Here is a 20292-nt window from a genome sequence, read left to right as displayed (position 1 = left end):
AGTTCCCTCATCTTTAAAATGGCGATTAAGACTGTGAGCCCCATGTGGGACAGGGTCTCTGTCCAACCTGAAGTCTCTGTCCAATCTGACTGTTTTGTAATCTACCCCAGTGCTTATTCAGTGACTGACACATAGTAAGTAATTAACAAATGCCATAAAAAAGGGGCAGCGAACCTCATTCTTACGAAACCCAGGGCTGGGACAAAGGAAAATTACAGCATAAGATGTCCAGTTTGCTGCTAGGTCCCTGAGAGATGATTCTGCCACAAGTCTCCCATGGCAACGACCGGTGGTCAACAGACACAATGCCACTTTCAGGCTCCCATTGGGATTTAGATTGCCCTCTGCTCTTCCAGCTTCTCTTTATCCCTGACCAGGCCTGTTTCAAAAGGTCTTTCTAGATTCCAAAACATTTCTCCCAAACAAGAAGTGGGTAAGTGTTTTTTGGTCACGGTGCCGGGCTAATCAATCGATCGATCAATCAGTGGTATTTATTGAGCATTTATTTATTGGCATTTGTGTACTTATTTATTTAGAGGGGAGGAGTGCTGGAGGTGGGAGCAGGGTGAGGGCGACTCCCATGATGGAGGCCAAGACTCAGCCCCGAGGGCTGAGGGGGCCCTTTCCAGTGTCTTTGACCTCTGCTCCTATGGAAGAAGCCCGAAGAAGGGGAAATCTCTGTTCATTCATTCAATTCATTCATTCAGTCATTCAGTTGTATTTATTGAGTGCTAATTGAGTGCAGAGCACCATACTAAGCGCTTGGGAGACAACACTGTAACAATAAGCAGACACATTCCCTACCCACATGAGCTTACAGTTTAGACAGGGAGACAGACATTAATATAAATAAATTACATGAGAGGGAGCATGAAGGACTGGAGGGATTGGCTGAGCCAGAGATCAGGAGAGTTTTTTGAGGTTTACTTTTTTGAAATGGTCGAGTACTTACTATTTGCCTGGTACTGTATTGAGTTCTGGGGTAGGTACCAGTTAGGCAGGTTGGACACAGTCCCTGACCCCTTGGGACTCACAGTCTTATTCCCCATTTTACGGATGAGGTAACCGAGGCACAAAGAAGTTAGGTGACTTACCCAAGGTCACACAGCAGACAAGAGGCGGAGCCGGAATTAGAATCCAAGTCCTTCCGACTCCCAAGACTGTGCTCTTTTCACCAGTTCGTGCTGCTTCTCCCAGAGTCTGCTGGTTTCCTGTGGTTGGAGGGGTCAGAGGTCAGGGCAGTGGGGTCACTGAAAAGTCCTATGGAAAAGGAGAAGCCTAGAACAGAAGAGGGTTCAGGCCTGGCAGGACACCGGGCGGTTGTTCAGATGAGGAAAGAGGAAGCGGAGAGCCAAGTCAAAGAGAGCCAGTTCATGGCTCTCCGCTGAGAGACAGTGTCTGTAGAGGGATGTGCAGTGAGGTGAGGAGTGACGCAGCATGTTCTAGTGGAAAGGCCACTGGTTTGGGAGTCAGGGGACCTGGGTTCTAATCCCAGCTCCGCCACCTGTCTGCTGTGTGACCATTTGGGACGGGGATATGTCTGCCCTGATTATCTTGTATCTACCCCAGCATTTAGTGTAGTGCCTCACATGAGGTAAGTATTTAAAAAGTATTACGATAATTAAGGTCACGGAGCTCAAATTCAAAAGAGGCAGAGGGCTGACAGGAAAGGGAATCGCCGAGGGAAGGGATGCTGGCGGCAGGCTTAGGGAGGAAGGACGGGGGAGGAAGGAGTAGAGAAAGAAGAGAGGATGGAGAGCGGTGAGAAAAGAGAAGATTCCTTCTCGGGGATGAATAGGGAGTACAGACTGAGTCCAAGTAGCGTCTGTCGTTGCTTGGATGGAAATCAGAGCTCTGATAACCCCAGGCAGGCTCCATCTCAGAGGGCTGCAGTGTGTGTTTGTGTGGGGTGGGGTCTCGGTGTCAGGGTGGAAGTGGTCATGCTTAGCTCGACAGTGTGAATATGTGAAAACCTAGGTCGGCTTCCAAAATAAATCCACAGGATCTTCAGGAATGTGCCACGAGAGCTCAGAGGGTTGGTAAATGGGGTTTGACCCCAAGAGAGGGAGCACTGTGGCAGCACTCCAAAAACAGAATTGTTTTCTTGGAGATGTCAGGGAGTCAGTTAGAAGAGGCATGTGCAGCCCACATTCTGCTGGGGATTCGATTTTGGATAGCGGCTGGGAGACCAGCGGAGTGTTTGAGGGATGAAATACCGAGTGCAAAAGCTAAAAGTGAATAGAGGACATGGCGTGCTCCAACCTGGCCCTCCCAAGAACTGAGAAATGGGATGAATCTCTAGCTTCAAAACAAGACATACCCATCTGATGGTTTCAGTTACCGCTTTGTACCATACTCTTCTAAGTGCTCTGCATACAGTAAGTGCTCAGTAAAAAACACTGTTTCATTCAACGATTGATCACTAAGGCCCTTTGATTGTTCACCTCCATACCCTGTCTCATGATGGGAAGTATCATGAACTAGTGGAAAGAGCACAGACCTGAGAGTCAGAGGAGCTGGGCTCTAATCCTGACTCTGCCATTTTCTGTCGTGTGACACTGGGCAAATCATTTTACTTCTCTGTGCCTCCGTTACCTCATCCGGAAAATGGGGATTAAGACTCCGACGTGGGACACGGACTATGTCCAACCTGATTATTTTGTATTTATCCCAGCACCTAGTACAAAGATTGGCACATAGTAAGTGCTTAATATCATTATCTTCATTATTATTATGTGCTCAGTAAATGATTGATTGATTCATTCGTTCAACAGTATTTATTGAGTGCTTTCTATGTGCAGAGCACTGTACTAAGCACTTGGAATGTACAATTCGGCAACAGATAGAGACAATCCCCACCCAACGACGGGCTCACAGTCTAATCAAGGAAGACAGACAGCAGAACAAACATTTTCCTGAGTGAAGCTAAGAGATCTTACTGCTAACAGTAAGCGAGGGCCTGGTGTCTCCACAGAGCAAGTCGGTCATCCCCCTTGGGACCCGGGCAGAGAAACCATTTCCTAGCGAGGACGGAGGCTAAGTTCCACTACAGCCGAGTTCACAGAATCGTCCCTGTGCGGCGGGAGGGGAGGGTAAAGCCATGGGTCCGGCATCCTTGGGAAGTGCAAGAAACAGACCAGAAGCCACAGCAGCGGCGACAGAAGAAGCTAAAGCAGCAGTGACAGCGATAGCCCAACGGCAGTGACGACAACAGAAGAAAACGGTTTCCCTTCCCTTGTCCCAGGGGAATGACAGATATATACCTAAGTTCTGCGGGGCTGTGGGGGATGAGGGAAGAGCAAAGGAAGCAAATGAGGGTGACGCAGAAGGGAGTGGGAGATGAGGAAAAGTGGGGCTTACTGTGGGAAGGCCTTTCGGAGGAGCTGTGGCTTGTACCGCAATGACAGCAGCAAAGCGGCAGTAAGCTCGTCCTCTAGACTCTAAGCTTATTGTGGGGAGGGAATGTGCCTGTTTATTGTAATGTTGTACTCTCCCAAGGGCTTAGAACAGTGCTCTGCACATGGTGAGCGCTCGGTAAATGCTGCCGATCGACTGACGGACGGACAGCATCGACGGCAGTGGCAACAGGACAATAACAGTGACGGCCCAGCGGCAGAGCAGCAGCAGCTCCCCTGGGGTAGGAGAAATGTCAAGCCCAGGGCAGGGTTGAGACCCTGTCCTAGGGGAGGGAGGGAGCTTTCAGGTGATAATGGAAGTGGTTGTGCTTGAACCCAGCTCACAGGGCTGCCAAAGTCAGGCCCTGGAAAGCCAAGCGGAATCCCTCTCCTGGGCCCGGCACATTTTTGGCACGACGGAGCCTAAGACTTCACCCCGGGGTTATCAGAAGCTATTTGTTGGGTGAAAGGAACAGCTCCTGGGCCATGTCTCACTTCTAGACTCCCTTCCTGGGAGGCAGCCCTCACTGGGCTGGGTCCCGTGGTATCCCCTCCCGCCCTCCTGCACACTGGAACAGAGAGGGGATTCAGACTTCGGGGAGGTAAAGTGGCTAGGGGGCCCAGCCAGCACTTCCCAACCTTCGCGGGTTTTGCTGAGGGGGCTGGTGGTCGGAAAACCCCACCTCTTTTCCCCGAGGAATTTCCGAGACAAGGAAGCAAAGTGTCCTAATGATGGAGTGGGGCCCGGATCCTCCCGGCGGTCGCGTCCTGGATGTGATGGGCTGCAGATCCTCATTCTGCCCACTGCCGCATATTCAGGACAGGGGCAGGAAACATAAATAGTCAGAGGCTTGGGTTTTTTTAAAATAGTATTTGTAAAGAGCTTACTATGCACCAGGCACTGTTTTAGTCGCTGCAGTAGGTAATAATAATGTTGGTATTTATTAAGCGCTTACTATGTGCCAAGCACTGGGGGACACAAGGGAATCAGGTTGTCCCACGTGGGGTTCACAGTCTTAATCCCCATTTTACAGATGAGGGAACTGAGGCAAAGAGAAGTTAAGTGACTTGCCCACAGTCACACAGCTGACAAGTGGCGGGTACAGGATAATCAGATTGGACACAGTCCTCTAGACCGTAAGATCACTGTGGGCAGGGAATGTGACTCTAATATTGTTATATTGTACTCTCTCAAGCGATCAATACAATGCTCTGCACATAGTAAGTGCTCAGTAAATACAATTGACTACATTTGACTGACTGGCAGTCCCTGTCCCACCTACGGCTCACTGGCTTAATCCCAATTTTACAGATGAGGTAACTGAGGCACAGAGAAGTGAACTGACTTGCCCAAAGTCACACAGCAGACAAGTGGTGGAGCTGGGACTAGAACCCACATCCTTTGACCCCCAGGCCCCGCTAGGCCACACTACTTCAGCCCATAGCACAAAAAATTTAGGACCTCAGTCTCAAAGAACATATGCATGATATCAGCAGCATCTCCATCTCTACTCTTCTCTGAGGAAATGGTATCCTTCGCTCCTCTAAACTGTAAACTCACTGTGGCCAGGGAATGTGTCTGTTTACTGTTACATGGTACTCTCCAAGTGCTTAGTACAGTACTCTGCACACAGTAAGCACTCAATAAATGCAGCATGATGTAGTGGATAGAGCAGTGCTTGGCACAAGGTAAGCGCTTAACAAATACCGCAATTATTACTATAAATACGATTCTCCGAGTGACTCACTAACCGGCAGACGATCATTCTCCCCACCTTCGAAGCCTTACTGAAGGCACATCTCCTCCAGGAGGCCTTCCTTCCTTGACTAAGTCCTAATTTCCTCTCCTCCCATTTCCTTCTGCATCAGCCTGGCACTTGAATTTGCCCCCTTTCTTCACCCCCCTCTCAACCCCACAGCACTTGTATATCTGTTATTTATTTATATTTATGCCTGTCTCCCCCTCCAGACTGAAAGCTCGCTGTGGTCAGGGAATGTGTCTACCAACTCTGTTATACCGTACTCTTCCAAGGGCTTAGTACAGTACTCTGTACTACACACACTTAATAAGTATGATTGATTGATTGATCGATTGATTGAATTTAGAGAAAGTTTCCCTGCTTGGGGCTTACCCCTCTCCTCATCTCCTTCGAGCAGGAAGAGAACACAGGGCCAGTGGGGGCAGCCGCAACTCATGGCTAAGTATTCATTCATTCATTTAATCGTATTTATTAAGTGCTTACTGTGAGCAGAGCTGTGAACTAAGCACTTGTACAATACAATAATAAACAGACTAAATGTCTGCAGGGAAGACAGACATTAACATAAATAAATTACAGATATGTACATAAATACTGTGGGGCTGGGAGGGGGGATGAATGAAAAGGAGCAAGTCAGGGTGATGCAGAGGGTGTGGGAGGAGAGGAAAGGGGGGCTTAGTCAGGGAAGGCCTCTTGGAGGAGATGGGCCTTCGGTAAGGCTTTGAAGGGGGAGAGAGTAATTACCTGTGGGGTTTGAGGAGGGAGGGCATTCCAGGCCAGAGTCAGGACGTGGGTGAAGGTTCGGCACTGAGAGAGATGAGATGGAGGCACATGGAGAAGGTTAGCATTAGAGGAGCGAAGTGTGCAGAGTCCTCAAGTTAGTCCACGCTAGGCTGGATCTCAGTTTGTCTATCTGTCAGTCTGTCTGTCTGTGGTAAGCTCTTTCCTTGGGCCCATTTCTCCCCTAGTTGGGAGGTCATGTTTCCAGTAATGGCGATGGGATCATTTCTGCGGTGCAGGTGGGCTTTCCTGGGGCCAGGCTGGAGTGACCAGGTTTCCTACATTAGGTGGGATGACCCTGCTCTTTGGATTCTGTTCAGGGTCAAAGGTGAGAGTCACCAGACTGAAGGCTGGTGGGAGGTGGAAATCCCTCAGCTGCAGCAGCACTAGAAGTAACTAGCCCCTGGGGGCCGGTGATGGCCATTTCCACTGTGGTTCTATGCAACTCTTTTTTTTAATAACAATTTTGAATGGCATTTTTAAGTGTTTAATATATACTAACAGCAGAGGTAGATACAAATTAATCGGGTTGGACACAGTCCATGTCCAACATGGGGCTCACAGTCTTAATCCCCATCTTATAATTGAGGGAACTGAGGCACAGGAAGAGTTTGCCCAAGAGACAAGTGGCAGAGCCGGGATTAGAACCAGGTCCTTCTGACTCTCGGCCGTACTCTTTCCATTAGGCCACACTGCTTCTTTTCCAAGAGTATGGTATTGTGCTCTGAACAGAGTAAGTACCCAATAACTACTGTTGACTGATTGGCTGGAAATACACCTTTGGGCGGCACTGTAAACTTCCATTCACAGGTTGAAGGGTCAGCTTTGGGCAGTAGGTTGCCCTGTCCCTTACTCTCATGCACTCTTGCCTTACGCTGTCAAGTCATCTCCAACCCACAGTGACTTAATGGACGTATCTCTCCCAGAATGTCCCACTTCCATCTGCATTTGTCCTGGTAGTGTATCCATAGAGGTTTCTTGGTAAAAATTACAGAAGTGGTTTACCATCGCCTCCTTCCACACAGTAAACTCAGTCTCCACCCTCGACTCTCTCCCATGCCGCTGCTGCCCAACACAGGTGAGTTTTGACTTGTAGCAGATTGCCTTCCACTCGTTAACCACTGCCCAAGCTATGGATGGAATGGAAATGCCTCTGCTTGACTCTCCCTCCCATAGTCAGACAGGTAGAGAACTGCAAACTCTCCAGGTGTGACCCTGAAAGGAGATCTATGCAGTAGCCTTGAGGAAACACAGCCTAATTTGGGGCCGGCTCAACCTGGGCTGACAGCACACCTTCTGCTTGGGTGGCAGCCGTAAGGATGCTGACCGTAGGTGGACCGGCTGGACTTATTTCCTCCAGGATCACCAGACCGGTTCTAGAAAGCTCTAGCTTGTCCAGTCAGCCAGTCAGTCGTATTCACTGAGTGCTTACTGTGTGCACAGCATTGTACTAAGCATTGGGAGAGTACAATATCACAATATCACAGACATTCACAGACATTCCCTGCCCACAAACTTACAGTCTAGAAGCAGAGGAAGACATTAATATAAATAAATGCATTACTTAGGTGCTGTGGGGCCGGGAGGGGGGTGAATAAAGGGAACAAGTCAAGGCAACACAGAAGGGAGTTGAAGAAAAAGGAAAGAGGGCTTAGTCAGAGAAGGCTTCTTGGAGGAGACGTGTCTTCAGTAAGGCTTTGAAGAGAGTGAGAGTAATTGTCTGTGGGATATGAGGAGGAAGGGCCTTCCGGGCCCGAGGCAGGATGTGGGTGAGAGGTTGGTGGTGAAATCGCTGAGATTGAGGTACAGTGAGAAGGTTAGCATTAGAGGAGCGGAGTGTGTGGGCAGGGTTGTAATAGGAGAGAAGTGAGGTGAGGTAGGAGGGGACAAGGTGATTGAGTGCTTTAAAGCCGTTGGTGAGGAGATTTTGTTTCTCTGCAGTCCAGTGACTGCACACAGCTCCAGGTGTCTGCAGACCCATGACTTCCATACGGGTCTGGGCATGAAGGGCAGCCAGGTTGCCGTAAGGATCCTCCTTCCCTAAGAGACAGATCCCCTCACCTGAGGTGAAGGGGAAGCAGCATGGCCCAGTGAAAAGACCACAGGCCTGGAATTCACAGAAAATAAACAGGTAGGAATTGTGGGGATTACAATCTAAAAATAAAAATGGGTAGAGAGGAGTGGCAACAGATACACAAGAGAGATGAAACGGAACACTAAATGAAACAAAAAGACAAAAAGAAAAGTCATGAACATGTTGTGTCAGAAGGAACTGAATTTCAAGCTCTCTGCAGCTCAGATTCCCAAGTCACAACCGCAGCCACAGTGACCACTACAGAAGCCGCCGCCACAGCGTTCTCAAAATCTCGTGGAGGCGGCACCAGGCCACGGCTGCTTTTCTCTGTTCCGCTGATGCGGGGGAGAGAAGGTCAGGATGGAGGACCCTTGGCGATGCGGAGGAGAGTTGGTGTGGGATCCCAGGGAGACATCATGGCGTTCAGGTAGAAGAGGACACCTAGGGCCCTGAGAGGAATCGGTCTCATGACCATCTGGTGGAGAGATCTGGGCCACAGTCAGCTTTGACTTAATTCCAAATGGGCAGTTTGTGTTGCCCAGGGCTTGCTGGGACCAGAGAGACTCCAAGAGCTGTGATGGAGAGCCAGCAGGCAGAGGGAGTTAGCACTTATCCCCACAGCTATTACTATCAGGAGCACGCACACCTCATCACCAGACCATTGTTATGTCTTTAGGCTTCTGGGAACGCTAAAAAGTGAGAGGGAAAATGGACCTACAAATTTGGAGACTTTTCCACTAAAATTGGGATAACTGGTTATATCATTCCTATATCCATCCAAAACCTATCCTGCCTTAACACTTTTCAAGGCTTCCAGGGTATCTCACCGACCTCAGCTTCAAGTTGTTTTTTTGTTTTCGTTAGGCATGGGGAAAAGAGAGCTAGAACAGGCCCTATCTCTGAGGGAGAGAGGGCGAGAGGATTGGCTTTAAAGCATTCAATCACCTTGCCCTGCCTTGTCTTACCTCACTGATTTCATACTACTCAGCACGTTCACTTTGTTCCTCTAACATCAATCTACTTGCTGTACCTTGATCTCATCTTTGACGCCCACATCCTCCCTCTGACCTAGCACTCCTTCCCCCTTCATATACAACAGACCACCACTCTCCCCATCTTCAAAGTCTTATTAAAATCACATCTCCTCCAAGAGGTTTTCTCTGACTAAGCTCCCATTTCCCCTACTCCCCCTCCCTTCTGCCTCTCCCTTGTACTTGGATTTGTGCTCTTTAGTCATCCCACCCTCAGCCCCACAGCCCTTATATACAGATCCATAACTGATTTTAATATCTGTCTTTAAAGGTAAGACATTTTCTCTGTATTAGGCATCTCATTCATCAATGACAATCTCAGAATACGGCATGCACCTTCTTCCCAATCAACTTTTACTATATCCCTGAAACCTAGAGAGCAAGCAGACAATTATTCATTCACTGAATCATATTTATTGAGCACTTACTGTGTGCAGAGCACTGTACTAAGCACTTGGGAGAGTACAATATAACAATAAATTGACACACTCCCTGCCCACATCGAGCTTATTGCAGGATCAGGTGTCTGTCCCAAAGTTTTTGAAGATGATGACAATAATAATAATAGCATTTATTTAGTGCATACTAGTTGCCAAGCATTGTACTAAGCACCGGGGAAAATACAAGATAAGCAGACTGGACACACAGTCCCTGTCCCAAATGGGGCTCACAGTCTAAGTGAGAGTAAGAATCGGTATTTAGTCACCATTTTACAGCTGAGGAAACTGAGGCACAGAGAAATTAGAGTCTTGCTCAAGCTCCCACAGCAGGCGAGTGGCAGGGTCAGGTTTAGAACCCAGTTTTTCTGTTTCCCAGTCCCACGCTCTTTTCACTAGGCCACCTGCTTCTCTAAAACAAGCCGCAAGAAACCTCTGAAGTGCCCTAACGTGACTTGTCGGAGAGCAGAAGGGTGAAAGGGCATTTGGCCAATGGAAGCTATCAGGTCGGGGCATCCCTGGGTGGGTCTGAAGAAGGAGACCGACCTCCAGTTGGAGAAATCCTGCTTCCAAACATACCATCTCCTCAGAGCTTTAGCCAAAGAAATAGGGATCCTCAGTGCCTGGGAGGTAGTAATAATTATAATGATGGTATTTATTAAGCACTTACTATATGCCAGACACTGTACTAACCGCTGGGGTGGATACAAGCAAATCAGGTTGGACACAGTCTCTGTCCCATATGGAGCTCACAGTCTCATTCCCCATTTTACAGTTGAGGTGAATGAGGCCCAGAGAAATGAAGCGACTTGCCTAAGGTCACACAGCAGGTCACCCTTGCCTAAGGTCACACAAGTGGCGGAGTCTCGATTAGAACCCATGACCTTCTGACTCCCAGGTCCATGATCTAGCCACTACACCGCGCTGCTTCTCTAAGGTAGGAAAGCAGGTCCCTTACCACCAATCTCACCAGTCACAACCGGTCAACAAGGAGGCTTCTACCTTCATACGGCACTCCCTGCAACTCCTGCTCCCCAACCCAAGCGGAGATTTCTGGGGGTGACCGCAGACATTCAGCGTCAAAACGGACCCAGAGCCCTCGATTCTATGGGGCCTAGTCCAAGCCTTCCCTCTGGGCCAGGGAGACCGCATAGCTCTGCCAAAGGTGCGTGGGGGTGGGGGCGGGGGGACCCCAGCAGTCAGCGAGCGGAAACCAGCTCAGCCCCGAAAACACGGGTTCTAATTTGTACCGATTTGCTGCTGCCCATTAAAGGATCTTGTTTAAGATTAGAGTAATCCGATCCCGATGGAGCCTTGGACGGCCAACTGTGTCCCTGACTGGCAAGAGTTTGTAGGCATTTGTTTCTAGGGTCTCTAATGACCTTCCATCGGCAAGGGGACTTTCTCTGAACAGGCGGTTACCTAGGGCAGCGCAATGTTTAGTGAACGTTTACTGTGGGAACACTAGAGTAGCAAACCAGCGTAGGCCTATCGAGACCAGAAGAATTAGCTCTCCTCGTTAATATCCATCTTCCCGGAGATCAAAGCCGAGGGCTTTATCTGAATCAGCCCGTCGCACATGGTGACTGATTTTCATTTTCTTTCCCAAAGCCCTTCTGCGTTTGGCGTGATTTATCTCTCTAAGATTATAAACAGATTCTGGGGGCTTTTGCGACCTATTGCGATCCGGGTCTGCGCTGACGTAAGGGCTGAGCATTGCCCTTGATCTGCCTGCAGACACCCGGGCTGGAGAAAACGGGAGCGGGACAGAGCCCAGACTTGAGACACGTCTTGAATTTCCAGGCCGGTGGGTGAGATTTAGGAAATCCAAAATGGTTTTTCGTCCTCTTTGCTGTTTTCTTTCGGAAGGTTCCAAGGACACGGTCACACCCGTTCGGTTTGTCCTGTGCTCCTTCTTGACCCTGGACCACACACACCGACAAATGAGAACTGCACCTGTGCTTGCCAGCGGTGGCTCGGTAGATTTGAATCCGGTCCTGACTAGGGGTGGTGTGGGGCAGACGTTCATTCATTCATTCGATCGCATTTATTGAGCGCTTACTGTGTGCAGAGCACTGTACTAAGCGCTAGGAAAGTACAATTCGGCAACAGATAGAAACGATCCCTACCCAACAACGGGCTCACAGTCTAGAAGGCAGACATCATTCCAGCACCAGCAGAGATGTCCTCAGGAGGATCTAGGGCCTGGGACCCATTGACCTGGGCAAGTGACAGTGGATAATAATAAAAATGATAATAATTATGGTACTTGTTAAGCACTTACTATGTGCAGGACACTGTTCTAAGCACTGGGATAGATACAAGTTAATCAGATTGGACACAGTACCTGTCCCACATGGGGCTCACAGGCTAAGCAGGAAGGAGTAGGATTTAGCAGAGTGGCTTAGTGGAAAGAGCACAGACTTGGGAGTCAGAGGACATGGGTTCTAATCCCAGCTTCACCACTTGTCTGCTGTGTGACTTTGGGCAAGTCACTTAAGTTTCTGTGCCTCAGTTACTCCGTCTACAAAATGGCGATTAAGACTGTGAGCCCCACTTGGGACAGCCTGATTACCTTGTATCTACCCCAACGCTTAAAATAGTGCTTGACACATAGTAAGCACTTAACAAATCCTGTAATTATTATTATTTGATGGGTTTCTCTTTTCCCCACTTCTCCCCCAAAGCTGGCTGGGAGCCCCAGGCTGATCTACCCTACTTTCACAGGACCCCAGTGCACACAGAACATCAAAGAAGAAATCTTAAATAGGCCTAATAGTGGTTTTTGTGAAGCGCTTACTATATGCCGACCACTGGGGTAGATCTGATGCAATCAGATGAGACACGGTCCCTGACCCACCTAGGGCTCCCAGTTTAAGGGAGAGGGAGCCAGGTATTTAATCACCTCTTTACTGAAGAAGGAACTGAGGCAGAGAGAAGCCAAGTGACTTAGTAGGAGTTCATTGAGCACTTACTACGTGCAGAGCACTCTGGGAGAGGGTACACAGATGGAAATTTGACATGGTCCTTGTCCCTCGAGAGGCTCACAGTCTACGACTATAAGTCGGGGAGAGGAACGGAGACAGACACACTGAGAGCAATGAGACGATAAAACATTAAAAGAAGAGACAAAGGCAAAGCACGAGATCGAAAAGGAAAGAAGAGTCAGTGAGGGAGCTGTGGCTAAAGAAGCAGAATTTCAGGCTCCTCGTGATTCAGAATCCGTGACATACCCAATGGCCTCAGCCACGGCTCCCGGAGCCTCTAGCCTCCCTGAGGTTACGTGAGGCCTCGTTCTGCAGGTGTTGTTCCCTTTTCTGCTGCATGCCTGGGGCAGGCAGTTCGAGTTCAGCGGGCTGGGGAAGAAGGGATGGGCCGAGCGCACTCGGGGAGGTGAGGCTGCAATTACCGTATGTTTCGCTCTGCTGGAGATGAAGAGGGACCAAAGAGGCAGAGCGGCAGCTTTTATACCTGTCCTGGCGTGCACAGAGTGTAATAGTAATAATAATAATGATGGTATTTGTTAAGCGCTTACTATGTGCAAAGCACTGTTCTAAGCACTTGGGGTGGGGGGGAAACAAGGCGATCAGGTTGTTCCACGTGGGGCTCACGGTCTTAATTCCCATTTTTACAGATGAGGTAACTGAGGCCTAGAGAAGTTAAGTGACTTGCCCAAGGTCGCACAGCTGACAAGCAGCGGAGCTGGGATTAGAATACATGACCTCTGATTCCCAAGCCTGAACTCTTTCCTCTGAGCCACACTGCTTCTCAGTGTACCAGGAGCAGGCAGAGATTTCCTCAGCCAAGGTGGCGGGGGCCAAGGAACCAGGGGAGGTGAGGCTGTGGCTACCGGCCAGATGTTTTGCTCGGCCATGGTGGTGAAGAGTTGCCCCAGGTGATACAGTAGGACCCTGCCATCGAGAACGGCATCTTCAAAAATGAAGGACATAAACATACGGAGACACCCACCCACACACGTACACATAGTGTGGCCGGCGGAAAGAGCACGGGCCTGGGAGTCAGAAAACCTGGGTTCTAATCTCAGCTCCATCACTTGACTGCTGTGTGACCTTGGGCAATAATAATAATAACGTTGGTATTTGTTAAGTGCTTATTATGTGCAGAGCACTGTCCTGAGCACCGGGGGTTCTGTTCTAAGTTCTGTTCTAAGTTACCATGGGGGTGACTATCGACTAATCAATCAGTGATATTACTGGAACACCTACAGGGTGTGGAGCATTGGACTAATAAGACCAGTGTGTGACCGACAACCAGCCCTTTTCATTCATTCATTCATTCATTCATTCATTCATTCAATCATATTTACTGAGCGCTTACTGTGTGCAGAGCACTGAACTAAGAGCTTAGCGCTGTACTAACTGGTCAAGCTTCCCCTTCATCTCCCCGATACCTTCCTAGCCCACCAAGCAGTTGCCATGATTATTTCCCCTTCTTAGAGTTGTGATTTTTCAAAGGCTCTGCTCCCAGAAGTCACCTCATTTCTAATGGTGACACACCAGTTGGACACCCCTCAACTGTCCAGTGTTATGTCACAGCAGGGTGGCTCAGTGGAAAGAGCCCGGGCTTGGGAGTCAGAGGTCATGGGTTCGAATCCCAGCTCTGCCACTTGTCAGCTGTGTGACTGTGGGCATGTCACTTCACTTCTCTGTGCCTCAGTTCCCTCATCTGTAAAATGGGGATTAACTGTGAGTCAACCTGATTACCCTGTATCTACCCCAGCGCTTAGAACAGTGTTCTGCACATAGTAAGTGCTTAACAAATTCCAACATTATTATCTTTTGAAATATTCCTTCCATTATTATCATTATTATTATTGTTATTATTACTTCTATTGTTGACAAAATAATAATTGTATTTGCTAAACACTTTCTATGAGTCAAACACCATTCTAAGCACTGGGGCAGTCAGTCTGTCAGTCAGTCATATTTATTGAGCACTTACTGTCAGCAGAACGCTGTACTAAGCGCTTGGGAGAGTATGACAATAGACACATTCCCTGCCCACAATGAGCTTACAGTCTAGATGGGGAGACAGACATTAATAAATAAATGACAGATCTGAACATAAATGCTGTGGGGCTGGGAGGGGGGGATGAAGAAAGGGAGCGAGTCAGGGCGACACAGAAGGGAGTGGGAGGAGAGGAAACGTGGGCTTAGTCATGGGAGATCCAAGTTAATCAGTTCAGACACACATGGAGCTCACAGTCTATGTTTAAAACTTGAAGGTGAAACTGTGACGTGTTCCATTACAGCCTAAACCCTCCTTATTTCCTTTAGCTCATTTCTTTCTTCTTCAGTCAGCACTTCGAAGAGTGCTTTGCACACTGTAAGCACTTAATAGTTACTATCACTGTTATGTTTTCTTCACTAGCCCTTAGAGCCAAACCATGAATACTCACATTTCTGGGAAGACTGGCAGAGACCTTCTGCCTGGCCTAAAACTCTTTCGAAGCAGCGTGGCTCAGTGGAAAGAGCACAGGTGAGAGTCAGTGGTCATGGGTTCGAATCCCAGCTCTCCCACTTGTCAGCCGTGTGACTGTGGGCAAGTCACTTAACTTCTCTGGGCCGCAGTTACCTCATCTGTAGAATGGGCATTAAGATTGTGAGCCTCACGTGGGACAACCTGATTCATTCATTCATTCAGTAGTATTTATTGAGCGCTTACTATGTGCAAAGCACCGTACTAAGTGCTTGGAATGGACAAATCGGCAACAGATAGAGACGGTCCCTGCCCAGTGACGGGTTTACAGTCTAATCGGGGAAGACAGACAAAAACAATAGCAATAAATGGAATCAAGGGGATGAACATCTCATTAAAGCAATAGCAATAAATGGAATGAAGTACATAGTACTTGGTACAGGGTACACAGTACACGGTACATAGTAAGCACTTAACAAATACCAACATCATCATCATTATTATTATTATTATTATTGAAAGTGTCATCAGGAAAAACGTCAAAACTTCAGTTACAAGTCCATTAGGTCATACTTCTCTTTGAAACCAAGATGTTTGTTTTGTCCACCTTGTTATTATGGTATTTGTTAAGTGCTTACTATGTACCAAGCCCTTATCTAAGGTCTGGGGTAGACACCAGGTCATCAGTTTGGACACGGTCCCTGTCCCGCATGGGGCTCATGGTTTAAATTGGAGGGAGTAGGATTTAATCCCCATTTTACAGATGAGGACACTGAGGAACAGTGAAGAGAAGTGACTTGCCCGAGTTTACACAGCGAGTAAGTGGCAGAGCTGGAATTAGAACCCGGGGCATCTGACTCCCAGGCCCGTGCTCTTTCCACTAGACCACACTGCTTCCCAGTGAGGTCACATCGTTGAGGGTGACTCCAGCGGAGCACTTCATTTAGCGTCCATGTGGATGCTCCGGGAATGCTGACCCTTCCGCTCCCGGGTCCCGCCCCGCCTGGGGGACCCCCGCTGTGAGGAGCACTGAGAGCATGTAGTGATTTCGGCAGAGTGACTCCGGAGCCACGGCGGCAAAACAGACACGGTCAGGGGTCGGGGCTACCCCTGGATGGCCCTGAACCTGGAGGTCCCCTCACCTCTGGTGTCAACAGCACCAGCAGCAGCTGAGGAGAGGCTCGGGCGCTAGCCACGGCCCTGCACACCCCCTAACCCTCTGGCCTCTGGGCTCGGCTGGCCCTCCTCAAGTCATCCGAAAGGAAGCGGGGGGGTGGGCCTACTGGAAAGAGCACGGACCTAGGAGTCAGAGGACCTGGGTTCTTATCCCATCTTCGCCACTTGCCTGCTGGGTGACCACGGACAAGTCACTTCTCTGGATCTCAGTTACCTCACCTGTAAAATGGGGTTTAAGACCGGAGCCCTGTGCGGGGCAGGGACTGTGTCCAACCCCATTACACAGAAGCATCATGGTCTAGTCGATAGAGCGTATGCCTGGGAGTCAGAAGGACCTGGGGTTTCTAATCTCAGTTCCGCCACTTGTCTACCGTGTGACCTCGGGCAAGTCACTTGCCTTCTCTGTGTTCTGTTACCTCATCTGTAAAATGGGGCTTAAGACTGCGAGTCCTATGTTAGATGGGGACTGTGTCCAACCTGATTATCTATGGCTCAGTGGAAAGAGCACGGGCTTTGGAGTCAGAGGTCATGGGTTCGAATCCCGGCTCGGCCACCTGTCAGCTGTGTGACTGTGGGCAAGTCACTTCACTTCTCTGTGCCTCAGTTCCCTCATCTGTAAAATGGGGATGAAGACTGTGAGCCCCACGTGGGACATCCTGATTCCCCTGTTTCTACCCCAGCGCTTAGAAGGGTGCTCGGCACATAGTAAGCGCTTAAGAAATACCAACATCATCATCATCTACCCCAGCACTTAGTAAAGTGCTTAGCGTATAGTGAGTCCTTAACAAATGCCCACCTAAATATACTCACACATATTCAGGAATTATACTATTACCTTTATCTACTTCAGTAGTTAGAATGGTTCTTGACATATAGTAAGTGCTTAACAAATACATTAACAAAAATTCTTTTAAGAAAATCAGGTCAATATCACTACCTGCTGCGGGACCTTGAGAGGGTCCTTGTTTTGATGTCTGTCTCCTCCCTTCTAGACTGTGAGCAGACCACACTCAGGATGACTGGTGGTGGAAAATTCCACCAAGTCTACAAGGAGAGCGTTGTACTTTATCACATCCCTCCCGCTGGCTCCAGCTCCTTGGCCCGAGTTCAGCCATCAGGGCCTGGAGAGGGGTCAGAGTTTGGCTACGGGGCAAGCTGAGACGGGGCAGTTGGTTGACCTTTCCGGAGAGCATCGGCCCACCACCCTCCCTCCCTCCCCGACCCGTAGCCCACGAAGGGTCAAGGCTCTGTGATCCCATCCCACGAACTTCCCTACTGCATACACACACATCACACACACACACACAGGCTGCGAGACCCCAAGCTCACCTTTCCCAAGTATGTCAGGAACTTCCCTGAGGCATTACACTCCTAATCAGCTCTCAGACCTTCCCTGCCCCTCTGCCCCTGATAGGCTGAGTGACAATTCCAACCATAACTTCACGGACAGCATCACAAACCACGGTCCCTCCCTCTGCTTTAGACCTTTTCCCTGGAAATCTTTATTTTTACCTGGAACAGGAACCTCAAAGAGCACTCTTCATCTTCACTCTGGGCTTTGCAGACTTCTTTACCTCAGAAGTGCTCTTTCTGAAGCACCTTTTCAAAAGGAGGTGGCGAAGTCTAGTGGAAAGCTCATTAGACCGGCAATCGGGGGGCCCGGGTTCTAATCCCAGCTGCCAGGTGGCATCGGGAAAGTCATTTAATCTGTCTTTGCCTCAGATTCCTCATCTGTCAAATGAGAATAATATTTCCCTTCCTCACTCTACTTTACTAGGATCTCCTGAGAATAAAAGCAAGTCAATGTTGTGAAAATAATGTGGAAAGATGAAAGTGCTAATACAACCTATGAGGTTTTATTTCTAAAATCAAATTTTCCCTTTGGAATCTGTACTTGTTTACAAGCAAATGGGAATGCTTCTTCTTTAAAAAAATGGTTTTATTAAGCACTTACCACGCATCACGCACAGCGGTAGGGAGAGCAGATACAGTCCCTGTCCCCTGACTGTCTGAGGGAGGGCAAATGGGTATTAACTTCTCTGTGCCTCAGTTACCTCATCTGTAACATGGGGATTAAAACTGGGAGCCCCACATGGGACAACCTGATCACCTTGTATCCCCCCAGCTCATAGAACAGTGCTTTGTACGTAGTAAGCGCTTAACAAATACCACCATTATCATTATTATTATTATTATTATTATTATTTTATCACCCTTTACAGATGAGGAAAATGAGGACTAGAGAAGTGAAGTGATTTTCCCAGGTCACACAGCAGGCAAGTAGCAGGGCCAGGACTAAGGACCGAGGTGTCCTGACTCCCAGGGTGAGAATCTGTGCTTACCTGTGTGAACGTGCAACCTTTCCGAAGCTGGGTGCTGCCATGCTGAGAATTCCAGACTCTCTCAGATGAACAGGCAGACGCACTTAGGCCGCCCATCGTGGCTACCAGAGATCTGGGGGGCTTGTTAATAATAGCAATAATAATAACTGTGGCATATTATAATAATACATATTACAATAAATAATATAAAAATAACTGTTGTTAAGTACTACTATGTGCCAAGCACTGGGGTAGATACAAGTTAATCAAGTCCCACAAAGGGTTCACAGTCTAAGTAAGAGGGAGGAGAGGTATTGAATCCCCATTTTGTAGATGAAGAAACTGAGGCATAGAGAAGTTAATAGACTTGCCCAAGGTCACACAGCAGGCAAGTGGCAGAGCTGGGATTAGAACCCAGGTCCTCTGACTCTCATGCCTTCCGGTAGCCCACACTGCAGCTCTTGTTCACAGAGAAGCAGAGCTGTGGCTCTTGCAAAATCCCCAAAGGCCTATGAAGAAAGCACCAGGTCTTGCGGAATTTCAAAGGAATCCAGGACTTCTGTTGCTAACCACAAAACTCAGTTAGGTAACAAGAAAGAATTTGTGCGCTGCCAGTGTTAAGAAATATTTTGTTTTCCTGTAATCTAATTAACCTTTTTGTTGACATTTATCCGTACATCCTACGGGACTGACTCATTAAACTACCTATTTTTTTTAACATAGTTTACTGGCCAGTGGAAATGTGTTCTTTGCTTTGAGGATCCTATCAGGATGACATTATTGCAGAGTTGTGTTAACAGAAAAACCTCCATAATTCAGAGATGATCAGGAAAATGTGTATTAGTGAAAAGCATGAACTGTAAACCCAACCTTTACGATGGAGTTTTCTACCTTTCTGCAAATGGGACTGATTTCCCAAGTATGCATATAATAACGTTGGTATTTGTTAAGCACTTACTATGTGCAGAGCACTGTTCTAAGCGCTGGGGGAGATACAGGGTAATCAGGTTGTCCCATGTGAGGCTCACAGTTAATCCCCATTTTACAGATGAGGTAACTGAGGCACAGAGACGTTAAGTGACTTGCCCACAGTCACCCAGCTGACAAGTGGCAGAGCCGGGATTCGAACCCATGACCTCTGACTCTCAAGCCCAGGCTCTTTCCACTGAGCCACGCTGCTTCTCTAATACATATGTAGGTTTTTTATGGTATTTGTTAAGTGCTTACTAGGTGTCCGGCACTGTACTATGCACTGGGATAGATACAAGCTAGTCACCCATGGAGCTCACAGTCTTAATCCCCATTTTATAGATGAGGTAACTGAGGCACGGAGACGTAAAGTGACTTGCCCGAAGTCACATAGCCGGCACTGCTGGGAGTCCTTCTGGCTCCCAGACCCTAGCTCTTTCCATTAGGCCACACTGCTTCTCTGCGTCTGGGTTCGTGTGAGCTAAGCTACAACTTCCTCCGTCTATCTCTTTTACAGACTGCCTCTTAAAAGTATCCGTGAAGCAGCTGAGAAGAGAGCCGGTGAGCACTTACTGTACTGTACTAAGTGCTTGGAAGAATACCATAAAGTAGACAGGATCCCTGCCCTCAAGGGTTTACAGTCTAGTGGAGGATGTTGTGTTTACATGCTCTCTTGCAGGGTAAAGAGAGCAAGGAGGGAGGAAGTCTTAGGACAGAAATATCCCCAGTTCTGGATTCAACTGCCTTTGCCTGGAAAATGACATCTGAAACTACTATTTTGGTGGGTTTTTTTCCAAAGGCAAAAATAAAGTTAAGCTTAAAAAGTTCATATAATAATAATAATGGTATTTGTTAAGCGCTTACTATGTGCCAAGCAATGTTCTAGGCACTGGAGTAGATACAAGGTACA

Source organism: Ornithorhynchus anatinus, chromosome 1 (genome assembly GCF_004115215.2).
Source record: "Ornithorhynchus anatinus isolate Pmale09 chromosome 1, mOrnAna1.pri.v4, whole genome shotgun sequence".
In the NCBI taxonomy this organism is placed as follows: domain Eukaryota; kingdom Metazoa; phylum Chordata; class Mammalia; order Monotremata; family Ornithorhynchidae; genus Ornithorhynchus; species Ornithorhynchus anatinus.
Note: the sequence above shows the minus strand (reverse complement) of the source record.